A 15,279-nucleotide genomic window follows, 5' to 3' on the forward strand; every position below is an offset into this window, starting at 1 on the left:
CTAAAATAAGAAGAAAGAGTGACAATCCTAAATGCCCTGTAGCCTCCTGCTTATAAGTGTGGTGCACAACACACTCATAAACAAGACTCTACCAGACACAACTTGTAGACTCCCTAGGACAGAACTGCTCTGATACCACTTTTGTCACGACCCAAACCGATGGGCCGCAATGGGCACCCGATACCTTACTCAACCGATTACCAACATAACGTATCTTTTCGTATCATACTATCATAGATAACTGAACCGTAGAGGCTGCCGTGAGATATGTAGAATATCACATGTAATACCAACTTATACATAAGACATATAGGCCTCTAAGACCAAAATAACCACTCGTAGACTGAACATAGGCCGACAAGGCCATACAATCTCTTACGTACATGACATCTTTCTACAAGCCTCTAAGAATACATAATTGGCATAAAGGTCGGGACAGAGCCCCGCCATACCAAACAATACACATCTAAATCATACTAACCAAACAAGCAACTCCGGAGCAAATGGAGTGCACCAATATCTTCCGCTGAGCTGATCGCCAACTTCGAGGACTCTCGACCTGTCTATCGAGACCTGCGGGCATGAAATGCAGCGTCCCTAGGCAAAATGAACGTCGGTACAAATAATGTACCGAGTACGTAAGGAATAAAAATCAGTAAATAATAGACATGAGAGAAATATGGAGTAAAAGACTCGACATGTACGTCTGCATAGCTCTGTGAATCATTTTATTTTTTTAAAGTCATGCATATGCGTATAAATGTCATACCATGCATAGGTATATGTGTTCATAACATCATCAAGTCTCTGAGGGCATCCCATTATATCATTTCGGCCACTATGGGCAAATCATCAACGTATACCAGCTGATCAAGTGGTGGTGTATATATAACGCTGTAACCTTTTCTCATATCCCATATACATATAATATACGTGTATATAACGCCATCTGGTTATGGGTCAATATATATGTATAAATGCGTGAAATGCATAAGAAATACGTTAATAGGATTTTTCAGAATGTCATAAAAATAATATGCCTGTCGGATAAACTTTATCAAATACGTATTTTTCTGAGACCCATGAACAAAGGATATAATAATAATTCACATGGGGAATCAAGAATATAGACACCCTAGTATTTCAATGAATAGAGTCATTTATGAAAGTTGTGTATTTTGCTCGTTTCATTTGTATCATTCGAACCATGCCAAAAGAAAGAAGGGATAACCTTAACATACCTGAACCGATTCTCTTGACAATCACTTTAACACCATTGATTGCGACAACGTGTAACGGTGGATCGAAGTAGGGAAATATCCGTATGATATTCTTGAGAAAGATTGCACTGTATTCCCTTATAATTGCAAAATATAATGTTTTAAACTGTTGAAGATGCTATGAAATCAGATGGTATGAAATCTCACGTTGAATTCTTGAAGATGCATATTTTGGCATTTGATATATGCTTAAAGTAGAGATGCCTTTTGTTGATGCTTCATCCGTATGTTTGTTGAAATTTGATCATAATCTTGGGTGACTTTTGAGAGGTTTTAGGCCTTCTTGGCCTTTTACAATATTAAATTTAAGAAAATATCTTTTTTAGATCTCTTACGTGTAAAAGTAAATCTCACATGTGTAAAAAAAGAGGTAGGATCATAAAACTAAAAATAAGTTTGTAAAAGGCCACAACCCCAATTGACCCGACTTTTGATTAATTGGAGAAGTCTTGTATGGCTTTTGCTAAAGCACTCACGTTCCATTCCATATATTTGTGATTTGAGAGCCTTTTATGGCTTATAACCAAGAGTCCATTTCAAGATGCCACCTAGCTCATAACATCCTTAGTCACTTTAAGCTTGATGAAAGCTTTACACATGCTGCCACGTTTTTGGGGGTTAAGTCCTCCAAAATCTTTGATTATCCAAAGATTTTAATTAATCTCCCACTAAAAATTATTAATACCCATATTCACATAATTTTCTAATTAATTAGGTAATATTTTATTACCCAATAATTTAGAATTATCTCAAATTACTTAAAATACTACTCACTTTTAACATACCTTATACACCTCACTAACATGCTCAGCTGATACCTTGTATGACACTAGTCCATAAATATCGGGTATTTTAGTTCGGGCCGTATTTTATCCCAACATGTTAAACTCTGATGAAAATTCATTTTCTTTGATTTGCTTACCCTCTCGCCTTCATAAATTTACTCATCACTTGTTTGAAATAGCATAATGCTTATAATCTTAAAATAATCTCATTCTCGAACGTACGTCGATTAGCTTACGACGAAATTTTAACATACGAAAATGCGGGATATACCATCTCATTTTCGAGCTTTTATCAATTTACTTATGGCGTATTTTTATGTACGAAAACATGGGGTGTAACACCACTTAAGTGTGTCTTTATATGTTTTGGGCTCATGACTGAGAACCGAATTTTTTACGTCTTCCCTAAGCCCATAAATAAAGAGCCTTACCATCAGACCCTGTCAGACATACTCTGTCTTGTTGGCTATAGCTTCAAACCGTCCCTGTAACTCCGATACGGTGATCACCTGCCTGAGCTTCGCGAGACGACCCTCATTAGATTCAAGACCCTTCGGCTTGAAATGAATCCTCGCCTTCTCAGCAAAATGGTCCCATCCAATTAATTGTTTGTTCCGAAACAACCGTCGGTACCACTCTAGTGCCTCTCCATCGAGATAAAAGGATGATATCGTAAGATTTTGTGAATCTTCAATCTTATAAAAATCAAAGTAACGCTCTACTTGGAATACTCAAGCATCCGGATTCTTGCCGCGAAATCGTCCAAATTCCACTAGAGCAGGTTTGTGCCGGAGAGTGGGTGCCACCGGTGTGGTATCCTGTCGTGTGATTGCCATTGTTGGATCACGCACTTGTTTACCCACCACTTCCAGTAACATACCACAGATTTCAGCTAGTTCCTTGGAAAAGGAATCTGTCGCTTCCCTTACAGATTCATTTACTAGAGCCTTGAGTTGTTTTTGGTCCTCCATCAAAAAAACCTCCGGATGAAAGTACCAATGGAGCAATCAAGTAACAACCAACCAAACAAACAAACAACTATATTGATTTAATGAAGTACTGAATTGAACTACAAACAACTGAATATGCAAAGGAACAGAAATACTGAAAGATAATAGAGAGGAGATGAGAGGAGAAAAGCAGAGGAAGATGAGAAGCATAAATACAATGCAACACTAGCCTAAAATTGTTATGCCCGGCAACAATGACTTATAACAGATTCCTTATGCTCCAAAGTCCAAACGTCGCATAGCACGCACTCCCTCAACCCATTCTGTTTACCTGGACCCACTACAAAATCAATTAATCTTCTAGATGGCATTTTCACACGAGTAATCTTTCTAGGCTGAGTAGGATTATTATAACGAGGCTGATTGAAAATTGTAACCAAACATGAGTTTGGTTATGACGAAGGAGGAATGGGTGGTGATGTCCGGTGATGGTGGGTAGAAGATTGAGAAATGGAATAGTGAAAGAGAGAGGACTTATTGAGATTTTATTTTTTTGAAAAAAAGGTAATAAATTTGGAATTTTTATAAAAAAAATAATATTTTGTAATAAATAATGATGTGGCATTAATTTAGCTGAGATGGATATGATATGTCTTTCATGTCAAGCGAGTGAGCAGCAAAGGTGTTTAAAACTTATGTTTTGATCGCGTTCAAGTATCCGGTTGAAACTTTATAAAGGGACCGGGATGACAAAACCAAACTAGTACAAGTGTCTCTCAAGTTATTGTACCTTATTTTTAAAGGAATATAATATATATTAATTAATCGTAATTCAACTTGACTATAAAGATCAGAAACCTCGATTAGCAACTCTTTAGAGATGCCTCGTTCTAAAAAAATAAATAATATACTAATAGAGATATGTTTAATAGAAATACAGGAAAACGCATACAGTCATAAATATCGTATGTACTGTACAGTTATAGGACGAAATTTCTTGACTACTATCTAGTTCTTGCTAAACTTTTGAACTTGATATGTAATTTCAAGCCTTTTAACCGTTATACCATACTACTATCTAATTACTACATTTGAAATTAGGTAGTAATTTTTAGAAAATGAGAAGGAAAAAAGAAGAAGAAGAAAGAACAAGGCATAAGGATCCAAATATGTATGCAAACGTGGAATAGAGTTACCCTCATTGTTGAAACCCCACTAAAGCCTTATTCTCTTTTTACTTTGCTTTCAAGATTTATGTGAAAAAAGAAGAAGAAAAAATAGAAGTATGACTAAAAAAACCTTCCCACAAGTGCTCTGTTTACTAACGAATAAATAAATTTTTAATGACTTATGAAGGTGATATAAATATAACTCAAAATAACAATATCGAACAAGGAAAAACAAGCTAAGATATATAGAGAGAAAGAGAGGAAGAGAGATTCTTATTTCTTCTTCAATTGTGTATTTTTTCTATCTATTACAAGGCTTTTATATAGGCATGAAAAGTGAATAAAAATATGTCATTGAATATATCATTAAGCATAGAAATATGTCATTGAATATGTCATTAAGCATTTGAGAAGATCATGGAGGAAGAGTAGACATCCAACATAATTTGATTTCTCTTATAACACTCCCCCTTGGATGTCCATAGATAATGTACCTCGCTAAAACCTTATTAGGAAAAAAATCCTATTGAAAAAAAAAAAATCATAGTGAAGGAAAAAGAATACACATATTTAGAAATACGCCTTTTGGTTGCCTCGTTAAAAACCTTACAAGGAAAATCCAGTGGGACAAAACCTTGTAAGGGAAAAAGAGTACAACGCGTATTAACTCCCCCTGATGAGAGCATCAATTCACATCCTTGAGCTTTCGCATCCCAATCTTGTACACTAGTTTCTTGAAGGTTGACGTCGGTAGAGATTTGGTGAACAAATCAGCCATATTATCACTTGAACGGATCTGTTGCACATTGATATCACCATTCTTTTGAAGATCATGTGTGAAAAATAACTTTGGTGAAATGTGCTTTGTCCTATCCCCTTTTATGAATCCTCCTTTCAATTGGGCTATGCATGCTGCATTGTCTTCATACAAAATTGTGGGTAATTTATCATACTTCAAACCACACTTGTCTCGAATAAGGTGTATTATAGACCTCAACCATACACATTCTCGACTTGCTTCATGAATAGTAATTATCTCAACATGATTAGATGAAGTAGCCACTATTGATTGCTTAGTCGATCGTCAAGATATGGCAGTACCTCCATATGTAAACACATAGCCTGTTTGAGATCGAGCCTTGTGTGGGTCAGATAAATACCCAGCATCGGCATAACCAACAAGATCGGGACTGCAATCATTGCCATAAAATAACCCCATATCGATAGTCCCTTTTAGATACCGCAATATGTGTTTGATTCCATTCCAATGTCTCATTGTAGGAGCAGAGCTATATCTTGCTAAGACATTAACTGAAAAAGTTATGTCAGGCCTTGTAGTGTTAGCAAGATACATAAGTGCACCAATTGCACTAAGATATGGTACTTCAGGACCAAGAAGTTCTTCATTCTTTTCTTGAGGTCGGAACGGGTCCTTATTCACATCAAGTGATCTAACAATCATCGGAGTACTTAATGGATGTGCTTCATCCATATAAAACCGTTTCAATACCTTTTCTATGTAGGCAGATTGATGAACAAAAGTCTCATTTGCCAAATGTTCAATTTGCAAACCAAGACATAATTTTATTTTTCCGAGATCTTTCATCTCAAATTCCTTCTTTAAATAATCAATTGCCTTTTGGAGTTCTGTAGGAGTTCCAATAAGGTTTATGTCATCAACATATACAGCAAGTACAACAAACTCTGATGTTGTTTTCTTTATAAAAACACATGGACAAATGGTATCATTTATATAACCTTCCTTTAATAAATACTCATTAAGGCGGTTATACCACATTCTACCTGATTGCTTTAGACCATGCAAAGATCTTTGCAGTTTGATTGAAAATATTTCCCGGGACTTCGAATTATGTGCATCAGGCATTTTAAATCCCTGGGGAATTTTTATGTATATCTCATTATCAAGTGAGCCGTAAAGGTAGGCTGTAACCACATCCATTAAATGCATGTCAAGCTTTTCATGGACAGCAAAACTAATGAGATAACGGAATGTTATAGCATCCATAACAGGAGAATATGTCTCTTCATAATCGATACCAGGCCTTTGTGAAAATCCTTGTGCAACAAGGCGTGCCTTATATCTTTGTACCTCATTTTTCTCATTCCTTTTACGTACAAAAACCCATTTATAGCCAACAGGCTTAACACCATTTGGTGTTTGGACTACAGACCCAAAAACTTCACGTTTTGCAAGTGAAGTTAATTCTGCCTGGATAGCATCTTCCCATTTTGGCCAATCATTTCTCTGTCTATATTCATCAACAGATTTTGGTTCAAGATCCTCATCTTGTTGCATTATTTCAATAGCGATATTATAAGCAAAAACGTTATCGATAACAATATTATTTCGGTTTCATCTTTTTTCCGTTAAGACATAACTTATTGAGATCTCTTCATTCTTATCATTTTCAGATACCTGAACCTCCCTTGAGGTTTTATCATTTGTTATGTCTTTGTGCTCTCCTTGAGTCACTACCTCCGTATTATGATCACTTTGATCATTTGCTCCTTTTCTTTTTCGAGAATTTTTATCCTTAGAACCGATAGGTCTACCACGTTTCAAGCGTGGTTTAAAATTATTTGCTTTAATTAATTGTCCTACCGGGATATCAACTCGAATTGGAGCATTAGCAGCTGGAATATGTGACTTAGTCACCCTTGGTAGGTCAGTGAATGCATCTGGCAGTTGATTTGCAATATTTTGCAAATGAATTATCTTTTGAACCTCTTGTTCACATTGATTTGTTCGAGGATCTAAATGAGATATTGATAATACATTCCAATCTATCTCCTTTCTCAGCTGCTTATTTTCTCCCCCTAATATTGGGTATACTGATTCATCAAAATGACAATCAGAAAATATTGTTGTAAATAAATCTCCAGTCATAGGCTCCAGATATTTTATAATAGAAGGAGATTCATACCCAACATATACTCCCAACCTTCTTTGGGGACCCATCTTTGTGCGTTGTGGTGGAGTAATTGGAACATATATCGCACAACCAAAGATTCTAAGATGAGAAATATTTGGCTCCTGACCAAAAGCCAATTGTAATGGGGAGACTTTATGATAACTTGTGGGTCTTATCCGCACAAGTGCTGCTGCATGTAAAATAGCATGACCCCATATTGAAATGGGAAGTTTTGTTCTCATAAGCATTGGTCTAGCAATTAATTGGAGGCGTTTGATCAATGATTCCGCTAGACCATTTTGTGTATGAACATGAGCAACCGGATGCTCAATTATTATCCCAGTTGATATACAATAATCATTAAAGGCTTGGGATGTAAACTCACCAGCATTATCAAGACGAATTGTCTTAATTGCATAATCTGAAAATTGTGCTCTTAGCTTTATTATTTAAGCCAACAATCTCGCAAGTGCCATATTGCGAGTTGATAGTAAGCACACATGTGACCATCTTGTAGATGCATCTACCAAAACCATATAATATCTGAATGGTCCACATGGAGGGTGAATGGGCCCACATATATCACCCTGTATACGTTCCAGAAATGTAGGGGATTCCATCCTAACTTTAATAGCTGATGGTCTAATAATTAATTTGCCTTGAGAACATGCAGCACAAGAGAATTCTTTAAATTGAAGAATCTTATGGTTCTTCATTGAATGTCCATGTGAATTCTCAATTATTTTACGCATCATAGTAGAACCAGGATGACCCAACCGGTCATGCCAAATAATAAAATTATCTTGATTAGTAAACTTTTCATTTACTATGGCATGCGTTTCAATCTTGCTAATACTTGTGTAGTATAAGCCGGAGGAAAGAGCAGGTAATATTTCAAGCACATATTTCTTACCAGACATTATTGTAGTAATATAAAGATATTCAATCTTTTCCTCATTTGTAGTCTCAATATGGTAGCCATTTTGGCGAATATCTTTGAAAATTAATAAGTTTCTTTGAGATTTACTACAATATAGTGCTTCATCAATAGCCAAATTTGTTCCTCCTGGTAGTAATAAATTGGCTCTTCCAGAACCTTCAATTAATTTTGTACTACCGGATATTGTATTAACATTGGCTTCTTTCATTACCAAATAAGAGAAATATCTCTTATCTCTTAAAATAGTGTGTGTTGTAGCACTATCCAGAAGACATATATCATCTTTATTAATCTTGAGTCCAACTGAAGACCGAAAAATTTTCATATTCTTCATAAAAAAAATCAAAAAGTACATTATAAGAAATACGAAAGACAAACAAAATATATATTAAGAAATACATTAGGAATGTAGAAACTAGCAACACATGATACATTAGGAAAATACACTTAAGAAAAATAAACTAGTTGCAAACATAACAAAATGACAACTTTTATTATAGCTTCATTCCCAGTAAGATGATTAGTTCTTCAGTCAATATCCTCAAAGAAGTCTCCAGCTTCTAAATGAGTAATATTTGCTAGGCCTCCAAAATCATCATCTTTATATGCAAGATGTGCCTCAGAAATCATATTTGTTTGAGGGACCTACTTCATCATCATTATTTTGAAAGGTCAAGTGTGCCTCCACATTATTTTCTTTCTTTCTAAGGGAGGCTTGATAAAGTTTGACAAAATAATCTGGCATACGACAAATGCGTGCCCAATGACCTTTCATACCACATCGGTGACACATACTAATTTTACCTTTTGAAGGATTAATTTGAGAACCCTTATTGTTCTCCTGTTTATTTCCACCATAATGGCGATAATTGTTTCGTCCCCTGCCACGTCCACGTCTACGACCATGTCCACGACCACGGTAATTATTTTGTTTTCTTTCAGACTTATCATATGCTGCTACAACATTCACTTCCGGGAATGGTGCTGACCCAGTGGGACGGGCTTCATAATTTTTCATTAATAGAGTATTATTCTGCTCTGCCACAAGTAGGCATGTGATTAACTCAGAATATTTCTTAAAACTGTTTTCACGGTATTGCTGTTGTAGCACCACATTTGAAGCGTGAAAAGTAGAAAATATTTTTTCTAATAAGTCCTCATCTGTGATAGTGTCTCCACATAATTTTAATAGAGAACTTACTTTAAAGATAGCCGAATTATACTCACTTACGGTTTTAAAGTCTTGCAACCTTAAATGTATCCATTCATACCGAGCTTTCGGTAATACCGTAAGTTTTAGGTGGTCATATCGATCCTTCAAATTAATCCATAACTCAAGTGGATCTTTTACAGTTAAATACTCAGTTTTTAACCCTTTATGTAGATGATGACGAAGGAAAATCATGGCCTTTGCTTTATCCTGATTTGATGCCTCATTTTCTTGTATAATAGTATTTCCAAGACCTTTAGCGTCAAGGTGAATTTTAGCATCAAGGACCCATGATAAATAATTCTTCCCGGTAATGTCTAGTGCCACAAATTCAAGCTTTGACAAGTTTGACATATTGAAACTAATCACAAAAGTAAATGGGTTAGAACAAATACAAATAATTTTCAATGAAAATATACTTATAAAAATAAATCAGACAACTAACTAAGAAGTTGATCACCTCAAATATGTAGTATAAAAAGTAACATATAATATATATATGTCCAATAAACAAGAATTATGGAGTATATGAATAAACACAAAGAGATATATTTAGTATAGTAAAAGAAAAGTAATTTATTATAAACGTGAATTTGAGGAATAACCATATACGGTGATAAGAGTGAATGTATTCAAATATTACTTTCCACCAATTGTAAAGTAATTTAAACTAGTATGTATAATAATTACTTTGTCACCTTGGTTATCACTATTTTATTTATGTAGAATGTCTTGAAGATAAGTTTTGTTCTACTTAAGTCCACACATATTTATTAAATTATTTTTTGTTAGTTTAACGCACTTAAGATCTATATCTTATATTTTCTTTAATAATAAGCAAGGTAAGAGAACTTCAGTAACATGATCAACTAAAATAAATGCTTAACAGTATATGAATTTGTTAATAAATAGCATATTGGTGCATATATATTATCATAAACTAAAAGAATATATAGTAATATACCTGAAGGAGAATTGAACACAACTAGGATGTGATTGTAAAAATGAAGGTGACAATCGTGCTGATAACGTGTTATAAATATAACTCAAAATAACAATATCGAACAAGGAAAAACAAGCTAAGATATATAGAGAGAAAGAGAGGAAGAGAGATTCTTATTTCTTCTTCAATTGTGTGTTTTTCCTATCTATTACAAGGCCTTTATATAGGCATGAAAAGTGAATAAAAATATGTCATTGAATATGTCATTAAGCATAGAAATATGTCATTGAATATGTCATTAAGCATTTGAGAAGATCATGGAGGAAGAGTAGACATCCAACATAATTTGATTTCTTTTATAACAGAAGGCACGTTCTTGGCTAGTTATACTCTTGATTAACTACTTCATTTCGCAAGAAATCTGTATCAAATTATTAATCATTCCCTCACTGCTAGCATTCCTTTTCCAAAAACCCATAAAATCTTCCTACAATCTCATCATTCCTTAAGGTATCCGACAAAATCTTTTTCCAACTCTTTATACATGAAATATTCAAAAGAATAAAAGTAGTCTAATAACTAGCACATAGGAGTAACATATATATATATATATATATATATACTACATATATTAAGTACACCATAATAAAGAAATAATGTAAAAATAAATTATTTTAAAGAGTAAGAGTTTGTTGCATCAAATTGGGCCACTTGGTGTTGGCGACGCGTTTGTCTCAATTTTGGTTAAACACGTGATTGTGAATTCCTATACGAGATAGGAAAGAATCGTTTTCTCCCAAACTACAAAATTGAATCAAACTTCCCTTTCCTATTGAAGATAGGAATAGGAAAGCATTATATATATATTGTTGCTCCTCACTATTACTACTATTCCCTCATTCTCTTCCTCTGCCCAAATTGCTCCGTAGTATTACTATTCGTTCTCATATATTTTTGTTTCTCTGCCCCAAAATTGCTTAATTCTCTCATTCTCGATATTTTCTTTCTCCGTCCAAAGTTTTTATTCTCCAATGGCTTGCTCTCAGCAGAACAATTTCAAGAAAAAAGAGATGTGGAAAAAGGAATTATTTGAAGAGATAAAACAAGTGAAGTTAACGTTACAAGACCAAAGAAAAAACATAAAAAAGACTTTGAATCTGAAAACAGAAAAAGAAATTGCATTGCTGATGGGTGAAGAATTTGATGAACAACAAATCAACGAGAAAAAACAGACATGGGAAAAGGAATTACGTGAAGAGATCGAAAAAATCAAGTCGAAAAAACGTTTAGCTACGGTGAAGTGTTAGTAATTTGCTGAAGATTATGGCCAAGAGTCTCTAGTATTTATCGTTTTCTTACAAAACACTAACTCTCTATAGTTTAGAAATTGTTTAATTCTCTTATCTACCAATTTTAAGTGAAGAATCAAAATTTATTTAATACTTTTCAGGTTTGATGATTTGATGTGTATTCAAGTTTACTACTGTTCCATATTATTATAAATCAAATTATTAATCATTCCCTCACTGCTAGCATTCCTTTTCCAAAAACCCATAAAATCTTCCTACAATCTCATCATTCCTTAAGGTATCCGACAAAATCTTTTTCCAACTCTTTATACATGAAATATTCAAAAGAATAAAAGTAGTCTAATAACTAGCACATAGGAGTAACATATATACTACATATATTAAGTACACCATAATAAAGAAATAATGTAAAAACAAATTATTTTAAAGAGTAAGAGTTTGTTGCATTAAGTTGGGCCAGTTGGTGTTGGCGACGCGTTTGTCTCAATTACATTACCAATCAAACAGCTATTTGATTGAATAACAAACAAAATGCATGCAGCAGCTTTTGCTTTTCTAATGGATTAGACAATCATATGATTGATTGATTTCCAAATTGCTCTAGGTTCCACATAATTTCTGTTGTTATTATCAGTAAATGTTTTTTCACATACAGCATGCAATTCTGTCGGAATCCAACAACATGCGACAACTCACATGTTTGATTCACATCTTCATGAAATGAAACACTGTTGACAGAAAAAAATGATTTATGAATCTTATTAACCTGTAGCAAATTCCCTCTCGCCTTCAAAGTGCATTTGGTATTAGGTTTATATTTATAAAGGTTATGGGTCATTTGGTATAACGGTGGGATAAACGAGGATATCATATGGGGCAGGATATTCCATGGGATTAGCTATTCGGCCATCTTTTATATGGGATAGTTAATCTCACTATTTTGGCGTAAAACATATACTAGGATTAGTTAATACCTACAGTCAAACATGAAATAAATACAATTTCAAATTCTATCCCGAGATTATTATGATTATCCCTTAAAGTTATATACAGCGTAAATATTTTATTTTGATTATGGTGGTGTCTTGATAAGTTGCACACACTTTTCTCATTGCACGAAAAACCTGCTACATACCTTTCACACGAACATGTATCGAATTAAAAAATCACTCACTCCCTCCGTTCCAGTTTATGTGAACATATTTTCTTTTTGGTTCGCTCCAAAAAGAATGACCCATTTCTAAATTTGGAAACAATTTGACTTAAACTTACAATTCTACCATTAATGAGAAACTTTTATAACCACACAAATACTCTGGGCCCCTTTTTGAATTGTTTAGGACCACAAATTTCAAAAGTCTTTATTTTTTCTTAAATTTCGTGCCAAATCAAACAGGTTCACATAAATTGGAATGGAGGGAGTAATATTTTCTTTGGCAACTAAAATATGAACTCCGATCTCTATGATTTATCCACTACGTAATGTTAGGCCACACTTTGCAGCGGTCATAACATATACTCCCTCCGTTTCAATTTATGTGAACTTATTTCCTTTTTAGTCCGTGCCAAAAAGAATGATCAATTTCCTTATTTGGAAACAATTTACCTTTATGCAATGATTTATAGCCACATAAAATATATGTGCCTCATTTTACACCAAAAGTTCAAAAGTCTTCTCTCTTTTCTTAAACTTCGTGCTTAATCAAATGGGTTTACATAAATTTAAACATAGGGAGTATACACAATTCACAAACTAAACATCTAAGTTACTATCGAACGAGAATCTCGAACCGAATTCATGACCCAAGCAGTCAATGGGACCAATCTCAAACCTAAAGAAAAACAGAACAAAGTACATGAAAATGTCAATAATTGTTAATTAATGTTTTCACCGAACAATCAAAAAGCCTAACATTTCTGTAATTAAGCTTGGATCCCACTTGAACTGATTTGGACCACGAGGATTCTTTTCTAAACATGTCAATATCGTACATGAACTTTCTAATCATTGTCCACAATCCCTCAATTGTATCTTAACATTAACTATTTAATTGGATTTTTTTGAAGGATACATCCAGCTTGCAACAACTAAGCACAAGGTTTCCATGTTTTCTTCTCTATCTTTCAATCCATAAATAGCCCATCTATTGCCCCACATTTCCATAATTAAACAAGAAAAAAAAATGAAATTCTTTCTACGTGATAAAACCTTCCTATTATCACAGTTCTTGATTTTCTGCATGATAGTTGTCGTTTCATGTCTAGGTCCAGTCTATAAACCTCCAGTAGTCGAGAAATAAACCGATCATTTTAGCCGATTATTGGTTAACCAAGGTTATAATGTATTCTTTAGAGGTGCTAATGTTCGTATGACAAACAATGGGTACAGTGTTGATCTTATCTTAGATAAATCTTCAGGTACACTACAACTTTATCATACAAAAAATGTTTTTGCTTAAGTTTATATATAGTTGTTGAAGTATTTACAACAATTTTCTTTTTGTCCATAGGTTCTGGACTGATCTCTAAGGACAAATACTACTACGGTTTCTTCAACTGCTCTAAAATTGCCTGATCATTTTACATATGGAGTTGTAATTGTCTTTTATGTAAGTTTTCATGCACGTCTTATAACTAATCTCCATATAACTAATACAGTACTGGCACTAAACTCTAAATGCGTTATGTAGAGTACGATATAGAAATCAAGAATTTTCTCTTTCGTTGATCATCAAGGCTAAGGCAAGATTTTTTTAAATTTTTTTTCCAATTTTCAGTTGTCTAATTCTGATGTGTTCCCACACAATCATGGAAGTGGAAGTGTTTACACAGGGAGAGAAGAGAAGTTTTACTTCTTGTTTGATCCAACACTGGATTTTCATGACTACAACATCCTCTGGAATAATCATCACATAGTGTAAGCTTAGTTGATATAATCTAACTATTACCTCCATTTCATTTTATATGATATTGTTTAATTATACATGGAGTTTTAAAAAAAACAATCTTGGCGCACAGTAGAGGAGCCACCTTATAGCAACTGACACCCCTTCACGACAAAAATATATTGTATAGGTAGGTAAAAAAAAATTATATGCATATATACTATGTGTTGACCCTCCTTTATTTTTTTGTCTGTTTGTTTTTATATATTTTTACACCCCTTAATAAAAATTTTGGCGCCGCTACTGTTGACGCATACGAAAATTGTCCTTAGAATTTGTAGTATTAAACATGTCATAACATATCTATGTCTATAAAAGCATATTATTAAGGAAAATGAAAATTTTAAAGAATTGCAAAATATAACGCATATTATTCTTTTGTTAGAACAAACTAAAAAAAAGGTGGCATATAAATAAACAAAGTGAGTACTATTCTTTACTTTTGCCTTAATCGACCACCCACTAAACAAGAATTTATTTTTAAATTCTATGTTAGATCCAAAAATTCAACTCCCCTTGAGGTACAACAAGAGGATTTTTCACCTATCACCCTAATTACCATCTGTAAAAAAATCCTAATTATTCAATAGGTTTTTTATGAGGTTAATCCAACGCATGTTTTTAGCTACAAATGTTGAATCTTTTTATCAAAATGGAACTTCTGATGGGATCGAGTTATAGGCTTGATAACAAGTTGAGAACTCACAAACTTCAATATTGGAAAATATATCTTAGTTTCTATATTTATTACTTGGTATCTTTTTTGTGGTAAAAAAGTGTAACGACATGATCGGTTGTTTTGCGCTCTAGCACG

At 33.7% G+C, this 15,279-nt stretch overlaps 1 pseudogene; it reads left to right on the forward strand.

The window, feature by feature from the left end:
• Nucleotides 1-11,241: 11,241 nt before the first annotated feature.
• LOC107800207 (putative xyloglucan endotransglucosylase/hydrolase protein 33) lies at nt 11,242-14,551 on the forward strand (annotated as a pseudogene).
• Nucleotides 14,552-15,279: the final 728 nt, after the last annotated feature.

This window comes from Nicotiana tabacum, chromosome 24, assembly GCF_000715075.1.
Source record: "Nicotiana tabacum cultivar K326 chromosome 24, ASM71507v2, whole genome shotgun sequence".
Classification (NCBI taxonomy): Eukaryota; Viridiplantae; Streptophyta; class Magnoliopsida; order Solanales; family Solanaceae; genus Nicotiana; species Nicotiana tabacum.